This window comes from Schistocerca serialis, chromosome 3 (assembly GCF_023864345.2).
Source record: "Schistocerca serialis cubense isolate TAMUIC-IGC-003099 chromosome 3, iqSchSeri2.2, whole genome shotgun sequence".
NCBI lineage: Eukaryota > Metazoa > Arthropoda > Insecta > Orthoptera > Acrididae > Schistocerca > Schistocerca serialis.
Window position 1 is genome coordinate 80,175,032 of NC_064640.1, and position 14,885 is coordinate 80,189,916.

Here is a 14,885-nt window from a genome sequence, read left to right on the forward strand (position 1 = left end):
ATTTACAATATGCGAGCACTCAGCCAACCAATTTTAACTGCAGACACTGATGGTAAGAGTTTTGTTAATCACACATGCAATAAGATCACAAAATATCTATTGTATGACTACGTGTTGTGTGGACATTACCCAAGTCTGTTGGTAGAATTTTGCTTCGATAAGTACTTTTACTGCAAGTGTGGTTTGAAAATGAATGGCAACATTTGAAACTAGTCACCAATATAAATTAAATGCAATTTTGACTGGAATTGGGAATAAAGAACTAAATTGTCACAGTCTTGGAGCATGTGACCTGAAAGGGGGAAAAAACATGTAATACAAATCTTTATTCAAGTAAATTTAAGAGAAGTTGACTATTCCCCACAAGCACCACTTATTGGAGGGTCCTCTCGCTGGAGCAAGAAGCCATGCATCATAGGGCTATGGCCCATGCAAAGGTGGTTGAGGAGGACCTCGTCCCGCCGACGTGGCTGTTATGAGGTATGCCACATGCTAGCTGTGGGCTTTACGACATGGAGCTTATTGCCGGTTACTTCCAACCACTCATCCTCACACTGACGCAAGACAGCGAGACGCTCAACAACAGGATCATAGCATGCAGGGGGATGGTACACTGAAATACCTGAGGATCACAGCACGCCTCCTTGGCTGCTCGATCCGCCCTTTCATTTCCCACAATTCCCAGGTGATGTGGTACTCAGCATGAAGACACCTCCTTCCCCAGCCTTTTTAGGTGGAGGAGGCTATCCTGGATAGTCTCGTCTAGTTTACCTGCTGGGTACAAACATTTCAGAGTGTGAACGGCACTCAGAGAATTGGAACAGACAAGAAATTTAGCACTTTAAGAAAGTCCCATCCGCTCCAATGCCTGCAAAGTGGCATACAATTCTGAATCAAAGACAGTAAAGGCTTGAGGCAGTCTGACCTCGAGGACATGATCCAGGAAAACAACACAGCAACAAACAGAATCCCCCCGTTTCGACTCATCCGTAAAAACAGTGACATAGTCATGGTGCTCAGATATATTGTCAGACAGTATCGCACAAAATGGAAACAGGAGCACGCTTTCTCCTGTATGGCACCAAATCTAAGATCACTAGGGGCTTCTCCAGTAATCAGAGCAGCAGACGGTTAAAACCCTGGATTTGGGGTTGTATTGGCTCCACACCGAGTAACTAAACCACACACCGTACGCAGCTCCCAAACGGCAATGTGGCTCAGGGACAGTTGCAAAAAAGGCATTCCAGAAGTGGATAAGCAACAGTATGGTGTGTGGGTGAAGTCGTAGCTCTGAGGAACTTACACACCTGATGCACCATGAGGATCTGGTGCCAGACAGTAAGTGGTGATTCCCCAGCCTTAGCACAGAGGCTGGATATGGGACTGGTCGAATAAGCACCAGCCCACTCCTCTAACAGCCACACTGTAAGTTGCAACTGGGGACCTGCTGTTGCAACACTGGAGGAGGAACAGAAAACAGCAAGATCATCCACAAATAAGGAGTACTGTGCAGGACTCCTTACCGTAAATGTGATACTGTTTATGGCTATAGTAAAGAGGGTAACAATTAAAACACTGCCCTGAGGTACACCGTTCTCTCCTGTTCACATCAATCTGACAAAGTCACCAACTTAGGTCCTAATAAACCAGTGAGACAGGAAAGACCATATGGAGATGGGGAGATGGCCACCAAAGCCCCACTGATGCAGCTGTGCGAGAATACAGTGTCTCCAAGCAGTATCATACACCTTACTTAAATCAAAGAATATACCGACACAGTGATGGTTGCATAGGAAAGACTGCTGAAAATCCATCTCTAGCAGGCTCAGGTTGTTAACAGTGGACCAAAGGGCCAAAATCTCTGGAATCCACACTGAGAGCAGCTAAGCAGTTGTCTGGTCTCTAACAACCAGACCAGATTATAGTTAACCATTCGCTCCAGGGTCTTCCTACACAGCTTGTTAAGGTGATACTTCGATAATCACTGGGACATGTGCAGTCTTTTCCTGGTTAGAGGAGAGGTATCAACAGTGCCTCTCTCCACAAGTTGGAGAACATGAACGGAAGATTTCCTTTGACGTTGTGGGCAAATGTCTAAGCATGCAATACTGGATTTGGTCACGACCGAGTGCAGTATCACGAGTCTCAGACAGAGCTGATTCAAGCTCCCACATGGAGAAAGTGTAGTTTTAAGTCTTGGAATTGTTGGATCTGAAGACCAATTTTCTGTTCTTTACAGTCGCACAGTAGCTACGAAACGCCAGATTCCGACTGGCATTAGCAGTAGCTCGTGCAAAATTCTCTGCCAGCATCTGAGCAATGTCGCTGGGAGCTGTTTGGAGACATCCCTGTTTCATGACTGCTGCTATTGGAAAATCCTCTTGATGGCTTCCCACAATTTCGTAGAACAAGTGGAACGGTTGATGGAGTCCAGGAACACTTGCTATGACCTTTTCTTGCTCTCCTTGATTACATGTCGAGCCTTGGCTCTCGTGACTTGAAGGGCTATGAGGTTGTCTGCTGTAGGATAGCACTTAAATTGTCTAAGAGCTGTACACCTGTCCCGCATGGCTGAACAGCACTCATCTGTCCACCAAGGTACAGGTCACCTCTTAAGACGACCTGAGGACTTTGGGATGGATAAGTCAGAGGCATGATGCATCACTCACGTGATGTGGTCCACCCATTCATGGACACTGCTGCGATGTTCAAACACAAGCAGCTGTATGAACAGCATCCAGTTAGCCCTGCTGACCATTCGTGTAAGTGAACTGACTGTAGGTAGTGCCCCATTCAATAGGTGAATGTGGCGTGGGAAGTGATCACTGGAATAGAGATCACCAATGATCCCTCACGGAACAGAATCTGCGAGGGTGGGAGAGCAGAAAGAGAATGTGGTGGCTGAGAATGGCCTAGCAGCAGTGCAGAAATGAGTGTGAGTACCTGTGTTGAGGATGCTCAGCTCGTGAGACATCACAAGGGTTTCCAAAACCCAACCCAGACAGCCAATAGAGGACAAGCCTCACAAGACATGATGGGCATTGAAGCCTCCCAGTAGGAGAAGTGGTCAGTAGTCATTCCACAATATCTGTAAGAGCCTCAGTCTATTGCATCTGGTGGAAGTAGATACTGCGAGCAGACTGTGATCCTATAACACCCATGAATTTTGACAGCAACTGCATGCAGGTCAATAGCCAGTGGGACAGCAGAGGAGTGATGTGTGTTACTGACAAACATGGCAACCACTCTCTTGGCTCTCTCCCTAGTGAGGTCAGCCTTTCGGTGAAGGGTATAGCCCTTGGCATAGGATTGTCACTGGCTTTAAAATGTGTTTCTTGTAAACACAAGCACAGGGGGATTTCCTGCACTAGCAAATTCAGTTTCTCAACAAGGAATAACTTACTAATGTTCCACTATAATATATGAGCTATCTATCATGGGGGTTGCACTTTCACCCTGTCTTTCTGCCGGGGAGTGCAGCCTATAATGGGTGGGGGCCTCAGTCTTGGGGAGAGATGATTGCCCCTGTCTGATATCAAGCTCCATTAGCTCTATCGAAGAGTCAAGAGAGACTTCAGATAATATGATATTGACATCGTCGGACTGTTTACTTCCCGACTCCATTTATGGGGCACGCTTGGCCTTTGACTTTTTGCCCTGGGTCAACTTTGGAGCCATAACTGGGGCAGTGGTAGTGGCAGCACTAGAAGGCAGACCAAACTGAACCTTAGGTGGAGCAGGGAGCTCCGCAACATTAGCGAGCACAGACTTTACCAATGTTTTGGGAGGAAGTTTAGGCAGTAAAGAAACTGCAGCAGCACAAGTACACTGACAAATGCGGGTACTAATGCTAACACTAGCTACCTCTGTCTGTATAGCAGCATCAGTTTTCTGTACTGGATGTTTAACAACTGATGCAAATGAGGTAGCAAACATTGGGGGCTGAATGCCTTATAGATCATCTTGGCCTCATCAGAGGGGATAGGTCGTATAGTTTTTACCTTCTGTATCTTCCATTCTTCAAGGAAGCCACAGCAGTCCCTACTCGAGACAGGTTGAGCCCCAGAGCAATTTACACACTTTGGAGGAGACGAACATCTGACTCCATCATGGGCAGACTTTCCACACTTGCCGCAAATGGCTTCTCCCTTACATCCAAGTGCGGTGTGTTCAAAGTGTTGGCATTAAAAACAGCACATGGGATTGGGGACATAGGGCTGTACAGATAAGTGAATAAAACCTGTCTTAAAATGTTCCAAGAGTTTTATGCTATTAAAAGAGAGGATGAATGAGTCGGACTTAATCTGATCACCTTCCACCCTTTTCATAATACTCTGCACATCTTGGGACCATTAACCTTTCAGGTCATATTTGGGTGTGTCTGCAGGTCACTACACCTTTACTGTAATTTAATGTGGCGTGGAGCTCAGTCTCAGTGACAGTGACACATTTTCAATGGGGTTTGGCATACTGCAGGTTTGTTACTTGCTGGGAACTTGATGTTTCCACAAACAGAATCCCATTTCATAGCAGCTTTACTGATTTTGATGTACCTGCTATCCCCTCTAAGCCCTTTTGTATATAAAAATGTGACCGCTTTTCAAACTGCCCTCTTTCCGTTTAACCAATAAAAACACACACTAGCCAGCAGCATGTGTTCTGTTGCTAAAGCCACTTGAATTCTTTAATATCTGTGAGTCTGCAGGACTGGCTACACAAGCCGTCTTATTTGATTGAGTGTTTGTACCTACCAGCAGACCACCCATTCTGCTAGGTGGTGGAAGAGAAGACTTCGAAGGATTCATCTCGGTCCCATGAGCAGCTAGGGAAATAGAAGTCCACCTAGACACAGCCCCAGATGACTAGGTAGGCCTTGTACAAATGAGGTGCAGCAGGTTCCCCAGAGGTTGCCAGCTAACGACTGTTCCATCTCAACAGGCATGCATCATGCATCTCATCAGCGTGCAGCACACCTTGAGAGCCCTGGAGTGCTGCAGCAACAGTTCACTATGAGCTGGATTCAGACCACAGTCCTGCTGTCCTGGAATGTGCCAATGTCAAACACACAATCTGGGGGTATGGTAAAAACAACATACACCAATAATTGGGGACAATATAATGCCATGGTAAGGCATGTCCTGGTAAGGCATGTCCTGGTAAGGCATGTCCTGGTATGGTAAGGCATGTCCTGGTATGGTAAGGCATGTCCTGGTATGGTAAGGCATGTCCTGGTATGGTAAGGCATGTCCTGGTATGGTAAGGCATGTCCTGGTATGGTAAGGCATGTCCTGGTATGGTAAGGCATGTCCTGGTATGGTAAGGCATGTCCTGGTATGGTAAGGCATGTCCTGGTATGGTAAGGCATGTCCTGGTATGGTAAGGCATGTCCTGGTATGGTAAGGCATGTCCTGGTATGGTAAGGCATGTCCTGGTATGGTAAGGCATGTCCTGGTATGGTAAGGCATGTCCTGGTATGGTAAGGCATGTCCTGGTATGGTAAGGCATGTCCTGGTATGGTAAGGCATGTCCTGGTATGGTAAGGCATGTCCTGGTATGGTAAGGCATGTCCTGGTATGGTAAGGCATGTCCTGGTATGGTAAGGCATGTCCTGGTATGGTAAGGCATGTCCTGGTATGGTAAGGCATGTCCTGGTATGGTAAGGCATGTCCTGGTATGGTAAGGCATGTCCTGGTATGGTAAGGCATGTCCTGGTATGGTAAGGCATGTCCTGGTATGGTAAGGCATGTCCTGGTATGGTAAGGCATGTCCTGGTATGGTAAGGCATGTCCTGGTATGGTAAGGCATGTCCTGGTATGGTAAGGCATGTCCTGGTATGGTAAGGCATGTCCTGGTATGGTAAGGCATGTCCTGGTATGGTAAGGCATGTCCTGGTATGGTAAGGCATGTCCTGGTATGGTAAGGCATGTCCTGGTATGGTAAGGCATGTCCTGGTATGGTAAGGCATGTCCTGGTATGGTAAGGCATGTCCTGGTATGGTAAGGCATGTCCTGGTATGGTAAGGCATGTCCTGGTATGGTAAGGCATGTCCTGGTATGGTAAGGCATGTCCTGGTATGGTAAGGCATGTCCTGGTATGGTAAGGCATGTCCTGGTATGGTAAGGCATGTCCTGGTATGGTAAGGCATGTCCTGGTATGGTAAGGCATGTCCTGGTATGGTAAGGCATGTCCTGGTATGGTAAGGCATGTCCTGGTATGGTAAGGCATGTCCTGGTATGGTAAGGCATGTCCTGGTATGGTAAGGCATGTCCTGGTATGGTAAGGCATGTCCTGGTATGGTAAGGCATGTCCTGGTATGGTAAGGCATGTCCTGGTATGGTAAGGCATGTCCTGGTATGGTAAGGCATGTCCTGGTAAGGCATGTCTACATCCAGATCTACATCTACATTGATACTCTGCAAGCCACCCAACGGTGTGTGGCGGAGGGCACTTTACGTGCCACTGTCATTACCTCCCTTTCCTGTTCCAGTCGCGTATGGTTCGCGGGAAGAACGACTGTCTGAAAGCCTCCGTGCGCGCTCTAATCTCTCTAATTTTACATTCGTGATCTCCTCGGGAGGTATAAGTAGGGGGAAGCAATATATTCAATACCTCATCCAGAAACGCACCCTCTCGAAACCTGGCGAGCAAGCTACACCGCGATGCAGAGCGCCTCTCTTGCAGAGTCTGCCACTTGAGTTTATTAAACATCTCCGTAACGCTATCACGGTTACCAAATAACCCTGTGACGAAACGCGCCGCTCTTCTTTGGATCTTCTCTATCTCATCCGTCAGACCGATCTGGTACGGATCCCACACTGATGAGCAATACTCAAGTATAGGTCGAACGAGTGTTTTGTAAGCCTGGTAAGGCATAAACATACTGCAAAAGTGGAATGAAAGCAAGGTGGATTCTGCTATCAAGTATCTAACAGCTACCCTCCAGACTTGTGCTCAAGAGGCAAGCAACTCGCTTACCAATTAAAACTAGTGTTAGGATCCTACCCCCAACATCTGGAACTTTATAGTCACTAAGTGGTACATGAGGAAGAATTGGCAGTAATATCGTGATCCCACCAATCATCTCACTGTGTGGCTGGAAGCCCAGGTGAAACAAAAGCTACAGGAGCACAAAGGCCTTTGCTGGCAAGAACAGCTTAGAAACGCCAAATGAGACACGAACCACGTTGTAAGATCATAAAAACTACTCACAGGGTACACAGGCCACTCCAAGGTAAGGTGGACTAGTTTACAAAGCTGAGGAGAAAGCACAGGTACTGGTGACATTGCTAGAGCCACAGTGCCAAATTCATGTCATTGAACAGGACGACAATGGAAAGCAGGAAGAAATAACTGTTGGAAGAGTGGCTCAACTGAGGCAAGAGGGGCCAGATGCCAGATACTAAGTTTATGCCAGCTTCTTATTGTCTTGTGTGCACCTACATCAAACAGCTCGGGAAAAATAAATGCCCTGGTCCCGAAAAGGTGCATGTCCCATACCCAAAGCACCTACCTCCAACAGCAATCATGTACATCATCAGTGTAAACTAAGCAATGCCCCTCCATAACCTATTTCCTTACTACCTGGAAAACTGCTCACGCTATATAATCTTACCAACACTCAGTCAGAACCCATTCTTCCCCAAAGTTTTATACAAGTTTGTCTCCTGTGCTTCCTAGACAAGGTACTGGAGAGTCTTTTCCAGAGAGACCTCAACAAATTCCTGTCACAAAATTATCACCCCTGAGCAGTCTGACTTCCATCCAGAACTTAGCACAATCCATCAGTCCATAAATGTGGTGGAACACGCATGACAGGTGGTGCAACAGCATTATATGCCAATGATACGGCAATCTACAGGAACACCTAGATGTAATCATCAACTGGCACAACAATGGGATGATTAAAAATCAATCTGGAAAAATTAGTAGCAGCCATGTTCATCAGCAATTTAATGCTTCCTAACAGACAGATTTTTGTGGTCAGTAGAACACTAGCGTGGAGCAACTCACTGATCTATCTCAGCCTTCACCTGGATACACACGTAACTTTTGCTAAGCACTTAAATAGGGCCAGTAGTGGAGGTTGCATTGCTCATAATAAACTTTACTCACCTCTCGTATGGGTGGGTAGGGATGGTGGTTGGGGGTGGGGGTGGGGGGGAGGGTGACAGAAACAAAGTTACAATATTACACGGCTGGCTGCCATCCTTCCAGTGATGCTGTACAGTACATGCCCAAAACACACATTAAGGATCTCTTAGACATACTATCAATCTTTACATGCATCAGAAGGAAGTAACAAAATCTCTGTGAGAAGGCTTCCACTTCAATCTACCATCTTATTCATCAGGCAGGTACACAACACCCCATCACTTCAGATAAAAGACCAGTCTCCACACTAACCAGACAATTTAGGGCATATCAATTTTGGTAAACATTTTTGGAATACAGTGATCAATAGATTATTATATTTTGACTAAAGTTCAGTCTTGATCACACCATTTATGTTTCAATGACATAGGTAACCGGTTTCGGTTATTTTTACATAACCATCATCAGACCTATGGCTCCCTTAGGATGGTAGGCGGAGCTCTCCTCAGCTGCTACGAAGTCAACTGATCAGTTGCCAGGCTACTTTTGCCACAGATACGCAAATGACTTAGTCATAGCAATACCTGGTAGATTTGCTCATGCTGTTAGAAATATGGCACAATGTGCATTGAACATGGTGGAAAACTAGTGCAAACGTGATCTGAGGGTCAGTTCCAGGAAAATCGTTGTTGTACAATTTAGAAGGAAGCGTATCCAGCACGTATACTCAAATCTTAAGCTTCTCAGTGAAACTCTACCAGTAGAGGAGGTAATGAAGTTTTGAGGGCAACCCTCGATGTGAAACATCTAACCCCTCCAACTTCACATAAGGAACATAATATTCCAAGACAAAAGGCACTCTAACAAGCACTAGAATGGCCTTTGGTACAGATGACAATTTACGGGGTACAGGATGGTGGAACAAAGTAGAACAGAACATTGCTGCGAAGGAGCCAAGATGCAGACACTGACCTGCTTAGCCATAACACGCAAAACTGGAAAACTGGCAGCACACCCACTGTTGGGCTGGAGACCATACTGGTCATGCCCCCACTACATCTGTGGGTCATCACTAAGGCAACGGTTAAATCAAAACTATGAAACTGGATCAGAAGGCAGTATGAATAATATCAGACTATGCTCCAAAAACAAAATCATGCAAGCTAATGATGCAAATGCCATTTCTTACGAGAAGTTCTGTAATCCTGGACTGTGTGTAGGCTGTGTGGTGAGGTGATGAAACCACACGACATAATCTTCCACTGCAAAACACTGGATCATGTTTTTATCTCCATGATCAAATCAAACCTAAGCCTGGCATAGTGACAGACAAGCTACAGACACTTGAACTACTACTTGTTAGTGGTGGCAAAACTGACACCGTGACATAAATGGTTGGTTTGGATTAAGGGACTAACAGCGCAATCATCAGACCTTTGGTCAAGGGGTTGTACATCTGGAGGTAGTGGCAGTCATCAGGATTAGGCTCAGACAAGCAAAGTATGTAGGAGCGGTGAAAGAGAGGCACTGAAGGCAATACTGGTGCCAGGGGTGAAAAAACACTTGACAGAGAGAAGTAAAATTATACTGTGGTGCGAGAAATCCCAGCCACATCCAACCCCCGTCAACCTGGCAACCTAATAAAGAGCAAAGACATCTACAGCGTAAGAATATCTTCTAGTAAAAAAAAAAAAAAGAAGCAAAATGGCGAAAAATAGCCACACACAGGCACCACTGGCGATCTATGTGGGAAGAGGGTAGGCCCTCCCACAGCCATCCCACCCTATCTCTCACAGGCAAAATGTTAAAGAGATGGATAGCATCTACTAATCAATGGAGTGCTACTCCTAAAATGGAAAATAGAATGTAGAAGAAAAAGAGACAAACTGGGAAAAAGAATTTGAACAGAGGAAAGAAGGGATGACAAGAGGCAGCAGGCAGGAGGAGGCACAGTCAAGGTTCCCCCGACCAAGTGTGTGAGATACCTCGACCACCCCACTCCGAAGGTAGTTTACAACATTATATCTGAGAATAAAAATCATTGTCTTGGAGAAAAACAGAGAGCCAGTTCAACTGTCCAGGCGTTGTCCACCAACGTGATAGGCAAAGAATTTTCAAGACCGTGCTTAGCACGAAATAGCCAGACGCACAGGGAATTCCACCAGGATATGAGCAACTATCTGTAAGGCTTGTTGTTTAAAATAATACCATGGGTCAGTCTGGTATGACTGATGCAGAGGCAACATATAATGGAGGATTCCCTCTGGAATGAACAGAAGGAAGGTCACCATGCAGCAGTAACCTACTTGATAGTGTGGAGTGTAAGATTTCTGATATCCTCTCGCAACCAGATTAATTTACACTGTGAATCTAACAATTGTATTGGTGCCAAATAGAATAGAATTACATCAGCTGACTCAAAAAGAATGTGGAATGACAAACCTGACTTGACAACATATGGTTCAACCTAGATCACTGTTCCAGTAGGCAGCAGTTTACTGGGTGGTGTGCCACTATGTTAACACTGACCTACCTGCCAGCACTGGTCCTTGAAGGCCAGCTGCACTGCTCCAGTCTCTGAAACTCCCCTGACCTCACCTCTAGTGCAGGTATGAGTATGCTGTGCTCCAATATGTGAATTCTGCTTAATTAAGGTTTCAACACAATCTCACTTGGGGAATCTGAATGCCACTACTAACTAAGGGAAACTAATTTTGGTAGAATTGAACTATATTGTAAAGGTCCAGCATCCTCAGAATGAGAAGTTGTACATTCGTCATTACATCAAAACAAATTCGAAGATGGCACTTATGAGAATTCGCAGAGCTTGATCAAATGCAAGTGTGCTGTTATCAGTGGTAGAAATGCCACACATGAAACTTCACTCACGTAAGAGTTTATGTTTTATAAATACCACAACACAGCTAATCCATGCTGAGAGGATGCAATTAATACTCTTTGCCACATGGGACTTCTCATATCTCACTAAAGTAGTTCAGAAAGCCATAAAAAAATGTGTTACCCCACAAAGGAAGTAGGTTACAGTACGCTTGTTCGCCCACTGCTTGATTACTGCTCAGCAGTGTGGGATCCGTACCAGATAGAGTTGATAGAAGATATAGAGAAGATCCAACGGAGAGCAGCGCGCTTCGTTACAGGATCATTTAGTAATCGCGAAAGCATTACGGAGATGATAGATAAACTCCAGTGGAAGACTCTGCAGGACAGATGCTCAGTAGCTCGGTACGGGCTTTTGTCAAAGTTTCGAGAACATACCTTCACCGAAGAGTCAAGCAGTATATTGCTCCCTACTACGTATATCTCGCGAAGAGACCATGAGGATAAAATCAGAGAGATTAGAGCCCACACAGAGGCATACCGACAATCCTTCTTTCCACAAACAATACGAGACTGGAATAGAAGGGAGAACCGATAGAGGTACTCAAGGTACCCTCCACCACACAAAGTCAGGTGGCTTGCGGAGTATGGATGTAGATGTAGATGTAGAAGTATATAAAGCAGAAGTATACTTAACGCAGAGTCTTAAAGTTCACTGCCTGCAAGACTTGAGATGACACTGTTAGCACAGTATGTGCCCAAACAAAACTTACTGTGTCAGCAACCTGCACATCCATCCCTTTCAACTGCCATGCCAGGCCACATCCCCTAGCAATGGCATTTCGCCCCACTGCTAATGATTCTCAGAGGCAGTGACATCAGACACAATAGTTTACCAAATATTCACTCTGCTAGTAAATACATCATTCTCTACAATTTATTTATTTATTTACACATCAAGTTCCGTAGGACCAAACCTCCAAGGTCATGGAACGTGTCAGTACAGGAAATTACAACATAAAAGCAATAACATATAAAAATAAAAGTTTATTAACCCTAAAAAAGTCAGTCCATAACTTTATGTAAACGTAATCAACAATACAATAAGAATCAGCTTAATTTTTCAAGGAACTCCTCGACAGAATAGGAGGAGTGACCCATGAGGAAACTCTTCAGTTTCGATTTGAAAGTGCATGGATTACTGCTAAGATTTTTTAATTCGAGTGGTAGCTTATGGAAAACGGATTCAGCAGTATACTGCACACTTTTCTGCACAAGAGTTACGGAAGTCCGATCCAAATGCAGGTTTGATTTCTGGCGCGTATTAACTGAGTGTATTCTTGGGATTAAGCTAATATTATTAACAAGAAATGACAGTAAGGAATATATATTGAGAGGCCAAAGTCAAAATACCCTGACTCGTGAACAGGGGTCAACAAGAGGTTCGTGAACATACACCAGTTATTGCCCGAACTGCCCATTTCTGAGCCAAAAATATCCTTTTAGAATGGGAAGAGTTACCCCAAAATACACGGTGTCCACAATGAGACTCCAACATTTTAATATCCTATATCTTTCTCATTTCAGATGGTGGACCTGTGAATCCTGAAGGGGCAGAGAGAGTAACTCAACAAGTTTGTGGTGTGCAAATTTGATACGCCAAGTGGCCGTAGTGGAGCTGCAATCAATTGTTTTAGCAAAATGGAGGATATGAAGGAGCATGCACAAGTGGTCTGGTGGTATGCAGAGACAAAATCGGCGACCCTAGTGCAAAGTAACTTTCGTCGAGTTTATAACAAAGTGCCCCCATTGTTTAAGACTATAAAGAAGTGATGTGATCAGTTTTTGGCTACTGGGAGTGTTGCAACAGGGCATTGTGGTGGTAAGCCTGGGATCAGCGAACATTATGTGGAACAAGTATGGCGGTCATTCAAACAAAGTCCACAGAAGTCAGTGCGACAGGCAGCACGAGAACTTTGTATGAAACGTTCAACAGTGCACAAAGTGCTTCATCAGCGATTATGTTTGTACGCATATAAAGTTCAGGTTGTGCAAGAAATCAAGCCCGATGATCGACCAAAGCGAGAACAATTTGCATGTGTCATGTTAGAATGCATTGCCGTGGACGTGACATTTTTATCACGCATGATGTTTACTGACGAGGCAACCTTTCACGGGTCAGGGGCTGTCAATTGTCACAATGTGCGCATTTGGGTGTCCGAAAATCCACATGCACCTAGGGAACACGTGCGCGACAGTCCAAAAGTTAATGTGTGGTGTGGTTTGATGATAAATCGCATTGTTGGGCCATTTTTCTTTCAGGAGCCGACTGTGGATGGAGCCATCTACCTGGACATGTTGGAACAATTTGCCGTGCCACAGAGAACAGACCTGCAGCCAAATGTGATGTTTCAACAGGACTGTGCACCATCCCATTGGAGCCTTGATGTCTGAAAATTTTTAAATGACACATTCCTGCAACGATGTATTGGCCGTGGAGGTCCAATTTCTTGGCCGCCACGATTGCCCGACATAACCCCCCCTCAATATTTTCTTGTGGGGTTATGTGAAAGACCAGGTATACGATACACCAGTACTGCAAGACTTGAAACAGCGCATAAGAATTGTCATCAACTCTGTCACAGAACAGATGCTCCGCAACACATGGCACGAAATCGATTATAGACTTGATATTCTTCGCACTACCCATGGTGCCCATGTTCAAGTGTACCGAACCATCCACCTGTGTATGAAAACTTGATGAGCTGCTGAATGATTTCCCTGTATTTGTTCGTCAATAAATTAGGAAACACAGATTTTATGAGTTCAAATGTTGGAGTCTCATTGTGGACACCACGTATAATAGCCTACCATATGACATAAGTGAATGAAAATAAGTAAAGTAGACTGATTTTCATGTCGAACAATCACTCGCTTCTGATACCGTTGAAATGGTAAAAATAGCAGTATTAAGTCTTTGAACAAGATCCTGAACATGGGCTTTACACGACAGCTTACTACCAATCTGAACACCTAGAAATTTGAACTGTTCAGTTTCATTAATCATATGCCTGTTCTGTGAAATGAAAATGTCAGGTTTTGTTGAATTGTGTGTTAGAAACTGTAAAAACTGAGTCTTACTGTGATTTAGCATTAGTTTATTTTCTACAAGCCATGAACTTAGGTCATGTACTGCACTATTTGAAATCGAGCCAATGTTGCACGCAACATCCTTTACTACCAAGCTAGTGTCATCAGTAAACAGAAATATTTTAGAGTTACCTGTAATAAGAGAGGGCATATCATTTATATAAATAAGAAAAAGGAGTAGCCCCAACACTGATCCCCCCCCCCCCTTGACCGTAGCCCACTCAGACCCCACATTACAGCCATTATCAACATTAAGTTTATGTACACAGAGATAAACTATACACATTGCTTTAACAAATATGGTGCATTCTCTACTGTCCACTACAATAAATTGTACGCTGGACTATTTTTCCTTTCGGCTGAGTCCACTAATGGACTCATCCACAGGGACCAAGTGTTGGGGCACCTGACCTTGAGAATCGCTTTTTAACTTTTACATTGGGTCCTTTTCTCTTTATCCCTGCAACTCCTCCTACCCTTTTCAGGCCCTGCTGGCTTCATCCACCAGTTGACTGGTGATATTGGAGGCCATCATCTGCGCTTCCCCTAAACACAAACACTGTCTTCCCTGCACTGCAGCCACCTCTGAGTCGGCTCACTTAATTAAAACTTAAGTATCTCCACTCTATTTACACCAATTGTTATGTTGCTTTTACCATTCTTATTATAATAAAATCCCGCATCACGTAACCACTTTACCACTAATTACATTTCTTAATTATTATTGTTATTGATGTAAGTTGTTAATTATCAAATTGAGCACGGGCAGCATTATGATAGCACACTGACATGTCTAAGGAGTTTAC

At 44.6% G+C, this 14,885-nt stretch overlaps 1 protein-coding gene across 2 annotated transcripts in view; it reads right to left on the reverse strand.

Annotated features, from left to right (window-relative positions):
• Positions 1–14,885, reverse strand: part of LOC126469740 (dual serine/threonine and tyrosine protein kinase-like) — a 339,571-nt gene that overhangs the window by 187,068 nt on the left and 137,618 nt on the right. The gene's annotated exons all lie outside the window — the stretch shown is intronic.